Source organism: Grampus griseus (genome assembly GCF_964374135.1).
Source record: "Grampus griseus genome assembly, chromosome: X".
NCBI lineage: Eukaryota > Metazoa > Chordata > Mammalia > Artiodactyla > Delphinidae > Grampus > Grampus griseus.
Genome location: NC_138999.1, coordinates 76,358,259 through 76,368,093, shown reverse-complemented (window position 1 = coordinate 76,368,093; position 9,835 = coordinate 76,358,259). Strand labels below are relative to the sequence as shown.

Genomic DNA, 9,835 nt, shown 5'->3' with positions numbered 1-9,835 from the left:
CTTAATCCCCTGTCCTCGCGCACCAGGAAACAAAGAGGGAAGAAAAAGTCTCTTGCCTCTTCGGCAGTTCCAGACCTTTTCCTGTACTTCCTCCCGGCTAGCTGTGGTGCACTAACCCCTTCATGCTGTGTTCACTCCGCCAACCCCTGTCCTCTCCCTTTGCTCCGACCAAAGCCCGAGCCTCAGTTCGCAGCCCCGCCTGCCCTGGTGTGTGAGCAGACAAGCCTCTTGGGCTGGTGAGTGCCGGTCGGCACCGATCCTCTGTGCAGGAATCTTCCCACTTTGCCCTCCACACCCCTCTTGCTGTGCTCCTTTCCAGAGCCCCGAAGCTCCCTCCATCCGCCACACGCAGTCTCTGCCCTCAAAGGGGCTTCCTAGTGTGTGGAAACTTTTCCTCCTTCACAGCTCCCTCCCACTGGGGCAGGTCCCGTCCCTATTCTTTTGTCTCTGTTTTTTGTTTTTTTCTTTTGCCCTACCCAGGTACGTGGGTAGTTTCTTGCCATTTGGGAGGTCTGACGTCCTCTGCCAGCGTTCAGTAGGTGTTCTGTAGGAGTTCTTCCACGTGTAGATGTATTTCTGGTGTATCTGTGGGGAGGAAGGTGATCTCTGCGTGTTACTCTTCCGCCATCTTACCCTCGTCCTGATGTTTGGAACTCTTAAGGCAACATTCTAGAGCCAGGTGTTCTGGACCTGCTGTGACCAAGGGACTGATAAAGAGAAAAAAAATCTATTTATTTTTTGTGATTTGATGCACAGATAAAAAAACAACACACAATAACAGAAGTTGGTCCTTAATAAATCACATCCTAGTCTTTTTCAGTGCCTCAGTAAGCAGACCACATATTCAGTTTTCCCACCTCTTGGCCTCTAGCTCTTTTGTAGTTTTAACACTGCAACCCATGATGCAAATATCCAGAAACAGTTAAAAAGACTGTCACATTCCTTTTCTATTCATCTATTTTTGACTGTCTCTTGGTCCCAAGTGTATCTGAATGATTACCTTTCGTCATTCTATGCTATTCCTCATTACGGAATTCTCAATTGTCCCCATGTATTGTGGGCGGGTTGTAAGAGGGAGCTTGAGAAGGGTGTGCCAGTGTGAGGAGGTTATACGTCACTGGGATTTCTCCAAGGATAGTCCCTTCCATGGCTGCAGGAAGTCCTCGCAGAGCCATGGCCAGGATGCTTGGTGGGTATCTGTATGTGGCACCATTGAGCTCTGCATGAATTGCTTGCTGATCTATTATTTATTATTATTATTATTTTAGTATTAGCTGTTTTTTGTTGTTGTTTTTTTATACTGCAGGTTCTTATAAGTCATCAATTTTATACACATCAGGGTATACATGTCAATTGCAATCACCAAATTCAGCACACCACCATCCCCAATCCACCTTGACTTTGCCCCCATGGTGTCCATATGTTTGTTCTCTACATCTGTGTCTCAACTTCTGTCCTAGAAACCAGTTCATCTGTACCATTTCTCTAGGTTCCACATACATGCATTAATATGCGATATTTGTTTTTCTCTTTCTGACTTCCTTCACTCTGTATGACAGTCTCTAGATCAATCCACGTCTCAACAAATGACTCAATTTCTTTCTTTTTTATAGCTGAGTAATATTCCATTGTATATATGTACCACATCTTCTTTATCCATTCATCTGTTGATCAGCATTTAGGTTGCTTCCATGACCAGGCTATTGTAAATAGTGCTGCAATGAACATTGGGGTGCATGTGTCTTTTTCAATTATGGTTTTCTCTGGGTATATGCGCAGTAGTGGGTTTGCTGGATCATATGGTAATTCTATATTTAGTTTTTAAGGCACCTCCATACTGTTTTCCATAGTGGCTGTATCAATTTACATTCCCACCAACAGTGCAAGAGGGTTCCCTTTTCTCCACACCCTCTCCAGCATTTGTTGTTTCTAGATTTTCTGATGATGCCCATCCTAACTGTTGTGAGGTGATACCTCATTGTAGTTTTGATTTGCATTTATCTAATAATTAGTGATGTTGAGCAGCTTTTCATGTGCTTCTTGGCCATCTGTATGTCTTCTTTGGAGAAATGTCTATTTAGGTCTTCTGCCCATTTTTGTATTGGGTTATTTATTTCATTAATATTTAGCTGCATGAGCTGTTTATATATTTTGGAGATTAATTCTTTGTCCATTGATTTGTTTGCAAATGTTTTCTCCCATTGTGAGGGTTTTTTTGTCTTGTTTATGGCTTCCTTTGCTGTGCAAAAGATTTTGTTTCATTAGTTCACATTTGTTTATTTTTGCTCTTATTTCCATTACCCTAGGAGGTGGATCTAAAAAGATCTTGCTGTAATTTATGTCAAAGAGTGTTCTTCCTATGTTTTCCTCTAAGAGTTTTATAGTGTCTGGTCTTACATTTATGTCTAGAATCCATTTTGAGTTTATTTTTGTGTATGATGTCAGGGAGTCTTCTAATTTCATTCTTTTACATGTACCTGTCCAGTTTTCCCAGCACCACTTATTGAAGAGAGTGTCTTTTCTCCATTGTATATCTTTGCCTCCTTTGTCATCTATTTGTTGACCACAGGTGCCTGGGGTTATCTCTGGACTTTCTGTCTTGTTCCATTGATCTATATTTCTGTTTTTGTGTCAGTACCATATTGTCTTGATTACTGTAGCTTTGTAGTATAGTCTGAAGTCAGAGAGTGTGATTTCCCCCAGCTCCGTTTTTTTCCCTCAAGACTCCTTTGGCTATTCGGGGTCTTTGGTGTCTACATACAAATTTTAAGATGATTTGTTCTAGTTCCGTAAAAAATCCCATTGGTAATTTGATAGGGATTGCATTGAATCTGTAGATTGCTTTAGGTAGTATAGTCATTTTCACAATATTGATTCTTCCAATCTAAGAAAATAGTGTATCTCTCCATCTGTTGGTTTCATCTTTAATTTCTTTCATCAGTGTCTTATAATTTTCTGCATACAGGTCTCTTATTTCCCTAGGTAGGTTTATTCCTAGGTATATTATTCTTTTTGTTGCAGTGGTAAATGGGAGTGTTTCCATAATTAGTTTTTCAGATTTTTCATCATTAGTGTATAGGAATGCAAGAGATTTCTGTGCATTAATTTTTTATCCTGAAACATTACCAAATTCATTGATTAACTCTAGTAGTTTTCTGGTGGCATTTCTAGGATTCTCTATGTATAATATCATGTCAACTGCAAACAGTGACATCCTTTTACTTCTTCTTTTAAATTTGTATTCCTTTTATTTCTTTTTATTCTCTGATTGCTGTGGCTAGGACGTCCAAAATTATGTTGAATAATAGTGGTGAGAGTGGACATCCTTGTCTCGTTCCTGATCTTAGAGGAAATGCTTTCAGTTTTTCACCATTGAGAATGATGTTTGCTGTGGGTTTGTCGTATATGGCCTTCATAATGTTGAGGTAGCATCACTCTATGCCTACTTCCTGGAGATTTTTTTATCATAAATCGGTGTTGAATGTTGTCAGAAGGTTTTTCTGCATCTATTGAGATGATCATATGGTTTTTATTCCTCAATTTGTTAATATGGTGTATCACATTGATTGATATGCGCATATTGAAGAATCCTTGCATCCCTGGGATAAATTGCACTTGATCATGGTGTATGGTCCTTTTACTGTGTTGTTGGATTCTGTTTGCTAGTATTTTGTTGAGAATTTTTGCATCTATATTCATCAGTGATATTGGCCTGTAATTTTCTTTTTTTGTAGTGTCTTTGTCTGGTCTTGATATCAGTGTGATTATGGCCTCATAGAATGAGTTTGGGAGTGTTCCTTCCTCTGCAATTTTTTTCAAGAGTTTAGAAGGATGGATGTTAGCTCTTCTCTTAATGTTTGATAGAATTCACATGTGAAGCCATCTGGTCCTGGACTGTTGTTTGTTGGAAGATGTTTAATCACAGTTTCAATTTCATTATTTATGATTGGTCTGTTCATATTTTCTGTTTCTTCCTGGTTTGGTCTTGGAAGGTTATACCTTTCTAAGAATTTGTCCATTTCTTCCAGGTTGTTCATTTTATTGGCATAGAGTTGCTTGTAGTAGTCTCTTAGGATGCTTTGTATTTCTGCAGTGTCTTTTGTAACTTATCCTTTTTCATTTCTAATTTTATTGATTTGAGTCCTCTCCCTCTTTTTCTTGCTGAGTCTGGCTAGTGGTTTATCAATTTTGTTTATCTTCTCAAAGAACCAGCTTTTAGTTTTATTGATCTTTGCTATTGTTTTCTTTGTTTCTATTTCATTTATTTCTGCTCTCAGCTTTATGATTTCTTTCCTTCTGCCAAGTTTGGGTTTTGTTTGTTCTTCTTTCTCTAGTTCCTTTAGGTATAAGGTTTGATTGTTTATTTGAGATTTTTCTTTTTTCTTGAGATAGGCTTGTATGGCTATAAACTTCTCTCTTAGAACTGCTTTTGCTGCATCTCATAGGTTCTGGATCATCGTGTTTTCATTGTCATTTGTCTCTAGGTATTTTTTGTTTTCCTCTTTGATTTCTTCAGTGATCTCTTGGTTGTTTAGTAACGTATTGTTTAGCCTTCATGTGTTTGTGTTTTTTACGTTTATTCCCTGTAATTCATTTCTATTCTCATAGCATTGTGGTCAGAAAAGATTCTTCATATGATTTCAATTTTTTAAAGTTTACTGAGGCTTGGTTTGTGACCCAGATGTGATCTATCCTGGAGAATGTTCCATGCACACTTGAGAAGAAAGTGTAATCTGCTGTTTTGTATGGAATGTCCTATAAATATCAATTAAATATATCCGGTCTATTGTGTCATTTAAAGTTTCTCTTTCCTTATTTATTTTCACTTTGGATGATCTGTCCATTGGTGTAAGTGAGGTGTTAAAGTCCCCCACTATTATTGTGTTACTTTCGATTTCTTCTTTTATAGCTGTTAGCAGTTGTCTTATGTGTTGAGGTGCTCCAATGTTGGGTGCATATATATTTATAATTGTTGCATCTTCTTCTTGGATTGATCCATTGATCATTATGTAGTGTCCTTCCTTGTCTCATGTAACATTTTTTTTTTTTGCGGTATGTGGGCCTCTCACTGTTGTGGCCCCTCCCGTTGCGGAGCACAGGCTCCGGACCTGCAGGCTCAGCGGCCACGGCTCACAGGCCCAGCTGCTCCGTGGCATGTGGGATCCTCCCGGACCGGGGCATGAACCCGCGTCCCCTGCATCGGCAGGCGGACTCTCAACCACTGCGCCACCAGGGAAGCCCGTAACATTCTTTTTTTTTTTTTACATCTATTTAATCTGATATGAGTATAGCTACTCCAGCTTTCTTTTGATTTCCATTTGCATGGAAATCTTTTTCCATCCCCTCACTTTCAGTTTGTATGTGTCCCTAGGTCTGAAGTGGGTCTCTTGTAGACAGCATACAGATGGGTCTTGATTTTGTATCCATTCAGCAAGCCTGTGTCTTTTGGTTGGAGCATTTAATCCATTCACATTTAAGGTAATTATCGATATGTTTGTTGCTATGACCATTTTGTTAATTGTTTGCGGTTTGTTTTTGTAGATCGTTTTCTTCTCTTGTGTTTCCTGACTAGAGAAGTTCCTTTAGCATTTGTTGTAGAGCTGGTTTGGTGGTGCTGAATTCTCTTAGCTTTTGCTTGTCTGCAAAGCTTTTGATTTCTCCATTGAATCTGAATGAGATCCTTGCTGGGTAGAGTAATCTTGGTTGTACATTCTTCCCTTTCATTACTTTAAGTATATCATGCCACTCCCTTCTGGCTTGTAGAGTTTCTGCTGAGAAATCAGCTGTTAACCTTATGGGAATTCCATTGTATGTTATTTTTCGTTTTTCCCTTGCTGCTTTCAATAATTTTTCTTTGTCTTTAATTTCTACCAGTTTGATTACTATTGTCTCAGCATGTTTCTCCTTGGGTTTATCCTGTATGGGATTTGCTGCACTTCCTGGATTTGGGTGGCTATTTCCTTTCCTTTGTTAGGGACGTTTTCAACTATAATCTCTTCAAATATTTTCTCTGGTCCTTTCTCTCTCTCTTCTCTTTCTGGGACCCCTATAATGTAAATGTTGTTGTGTTTAATGTTTTCCCAGAGGTCTCTTAGGCTGTCTTCATTTCTTTCCATTCTTTTTTCTTTATTCTGTTCCACAGCAGTGAATTCCACCATTCTGTCTTCCAGGTCACTTATCTGTTCTTCTGCCTCAGTTATTCTGCTATTGATTCCTTGTAGTGTAGTTTTCATTTCAGGTATTGTATTGTTCATCTCTGTGTGTTTGTTCTTTAATTCTTCTAGGTCTTTGTTCAACATTGCTTGCATCTTCTCGAGCTTTGCCTCCATTGTTTTTCTGTGGTCCTGGATCATTTTCACTATCATTTTTCTGAATTCTTTTTCTGGAAGGTTGCCTATCTCCACTTCATTTAGTTGTTTTTCTGGGGTTTTATCTTGTTCCTTCTTCTGGTACATAGCCCTCTGTCTTTTAATATTGTCTGTCTTTCTGTGAATGTGGTTTTTGTTCCACAGGCTGCAGGATTGTAGTTCTTCTTGCTTCTGCTTGCTGATCTATTATTCACCAGGGAGCTGTTGTGATAAAGAATTCCTTGTTCAAACAGTTTCTTAAGTTTTCTTGGATGCAACTTGTGATTGCCAGGCGGATGTTGGTGGCAGTGGCTTCCCTCAGCTCTAGTGAGGCTTGCTCACTATACTGTGCCATGTAGGGCATACAAATGAGATTAGGGTGCATTTCTTAAGGAAACATGAGCAAAGCTGAAGGCTGTGATTCATGAATGTTGAGGTCCACCCCTCATATCTTGCCTTCCTTGAGGTCTTGGTCTAATGCTTTCTCATCCACCAGTCCACATCAGACCGCATACACTCTGAATGCACCTTGCCTCATCTGCTTTATAGTAAAGACACTGATGAGGTGATGGTTATGTTCATTATGACTACAGTGCAAGGAGTTGCAGTTGCTCTGATACAGTAAGTCCTGCAGGGTGTAGACCCTCTGTACACCTAGGGAGAGCTCTATCCCATCCTGCATGTAGGGATCATAAAATGTGAAGATTAATCCATAGGTTTTGGCTCAAACAGCAACCCCTTGGTCTGCACAACTAAAGCGGATGAGGCTCAGCATCTTCCTAAGGATGCGGGCTGCTCCAGAGACAACCTCCTGAATCTGCTGGATGCTCTGTACCCATGCACCTTCCCACAGCACCTGGCACAGTCATATGTTCCACTAGTACAAACTGAGGATGTGGCAAATGCTGGAATTGGCCATCTCTTCCATTGCCGTGGAAGGGAAGTTGCACACGGCAATCCTGAGCTCGCCCGCAGCCTTGATGTGGATGTTGTCATAAGTGCTGCCTAACCCACATGATCACTCTCAGGGCCTTGAGTTTCTCCAGGTCCTCCGTGGTAAAGGTGATGCTGTGGTGACATCAATGGACCGACAGCCTTGTTTAAAACCTTCTTGTGGATCTCTTGAGTGGACTGTGCATCACAAAAGGCCAGGTCTTTCAGGATCAGTATATCCTTGGTGCAGTCTCTGCAGTTGAACAATGCCATCAGGGGGTGGGGGTGAAGAGGCCATTCATGATTTGGGGGTGGATACCTTCACAAATTCTGTCCAATTGCTTTCACTTGACTTTGTGCTTATCCACAAGGACCAATCTTTTTTTTTTTTTTTTTTTTTGCATTACGCAGGCCTCTCACTGTTGTGGTCTCTCACGTTGCGGAGCACAGGCTCCAGACACGCAGGCTCAGCAGCCATGGATCCTAGCTGCTCCACGGCATGTGGGATCTTCCCAGACCAGGGCATGAACCTGTGTCTCCTGCATCGGCAGGTGGACTCTCAACCACTGTGCCACCAGGGAAGCCCCACATGGACCAATCCTTATCGAATTTTGCACATCTCTGATTCAGAAGGCAAAGAGGCCCTATAAGAACTTAGGGGCACTCTCAGGAGTCTGCAGGTATTACACCACTATGCACCCATTACAAATTTGTCCACAAACTCTATAATTTGCACACTGGGCTGTCTGTCTTTTTAAGAGAATTCAGCTTCATTGGTTCAAAACCATTTAAGGTGATGAAACACTTGTCCTGGGCTGCATTCGTCCACTGCAAAGGGCCTCCACCCAGGAGGAGGCAGCGACCATAGTAGCAGCTCCCACTCCTCCCACCCCACTGGTCAGTGGTGGCAGTGACTGCAGCTGTGCTGGGGGCATGGGCCCTCAGGGTGGCATGGCTCCCAGCTCCCGGCTCCTGGTTCTGTCCTTCCATCCTCCGATTGTCACTTGTTCCTCTGGACCACTCCCAGGCCACCTTAAAATGATCAAAAAATCAGTTTTGAAATGGTGTGAGTATTCAAGCACCCACTAAAGCTATCTCCCAAGGGCTCAGCACAGAGGAAGCAGGCAAAAATTCCCATTTCTCTGAAAGTGTTCTAATTGCTTACATTATAAGCTGCTGCCTGAAGGTCCAGCTTGTGATTTAGCACAAGTCTAGGGGCTAGCTGCAACCTTCCCCAGAGAATGAAGAAGCCTGTGGACATTTCCCCTGCCTTCTCCCTCTGACTCACCACAATAATAAAACCCAGTCACCAGTACCTTTTAGAAAGGAGCTGGTATACACACCTGGTACCCCAGCTGCTTCTGTGCCTGCTGGCTAAGGAACAGGCTTCCAAATCACCTAGCTTTGATATCCAACAAGGCTTTGTTCATGAGCATAACAAGACTATACTTAAAAAGAACCAGTTTTTAAACAGGCACAGGAGCATACCCCAGCAGCTACACACCTATGCTCACCACAGAGGGAGCAGATAAAAATGTCCGTCTCCCAGGTTTTCCCTGGAAAGCTTAACTACATATTTTCCCAGATGCTGCCTGAAGATCCAGCTTCTCATCAGCCTGCACTTAAGTGCTGATTTATCCACTGCTTTGGGACACTAACAGGTCTTGGCACACTCTCAATGACTGGGAGCCATTAAAGAAAATGTTCGTGGCTTGGATAATGACAAAAGTCTCAGAGAACCAGGAGCTCAGGCTGGGCTGATGCTGAAATTTATCTCCTGCATAAGACCACACTGTCAAGGCTGTAAGAGGTGGCTGTTTTATCTAAAAAGTATAAACTAACATAGAGAGTCAAGGAAAATGAAGTTCTTAATGAAATGGAGATAACTGATTTACCTGAAAGAGAGTTAAAAATAAGGATAATAAAGATACTCACCAATGTCAGGAAAACAATGCAAGAACAAAGTGAGAATTTCAACAAAAAAGACAGAAAATATATTCTGAAATTATCAAATAGAAATCACTAAGCCGAAGAATAAAATAAGTGAGTTGAAAATTCAATACAGGGGTTCCACAGCAGACTAGATCAAGTGGAGGAAAGGATCAGTGAACTCATAGGGCAGTGAAATACATCCAGTCAAAGGAAAGAAAGAAAAGAAAAAAAAAAGAAAAAAAGTGAAGCTAGCTTAAGGGATTTATAGGACACAATCAAGGGGAAAAATGTATACATTATAGGAATACCAGAAGGAAAAGAGAGAAGAAGAAGAATTCCTCAAAGAAATAATGGCTGAAAACTTCCCTAACCTGGGGAAAGAAACAGTTATCTGAATCCAGGAAGCCCAGAGAATTCCAAAGATGAATAAAAAAACACATCATAAGTAAATTGTCAAAAGTTAAATATAAGGAGAGAATCTTAAAATCAACAACAGAAAAACAACTTGTTACATACAAGGGAACACTCATAACACAATCAATCAGCAGATTTTTTTAGCAGAAACTTTGCAGGCCAGAATGGAGTGGGATGATACATTCAAACTGCTGAAAGAGAAAAATACT

The 9,835-nt window shown here is 40.9% G+C and overlaps 1 pseudogene across 1 annotated transcript; it reads right to left on the bottom strand.

The window, feature by feature from the left end:
* Positions 1 to 1,037: 1,037 nt before the first annotated feature.
* Positions 1,038 to 7,684, bottom strand: LOC309817557 (C-terminal-binding protein 2-like; annotated as a pseudogene). The gene is made up of 2 exons: positions 6,547 to 7,684; positions 1,038 to 1,235 (listed from the first exon to the last, which is right to left on the bottom strand). The product of its transcript is annotated as a C-terminal-binding protein 2-like (transcript).
* Positions 7,685 to 9,835: the final 2,151 nt, after the last annotated feature.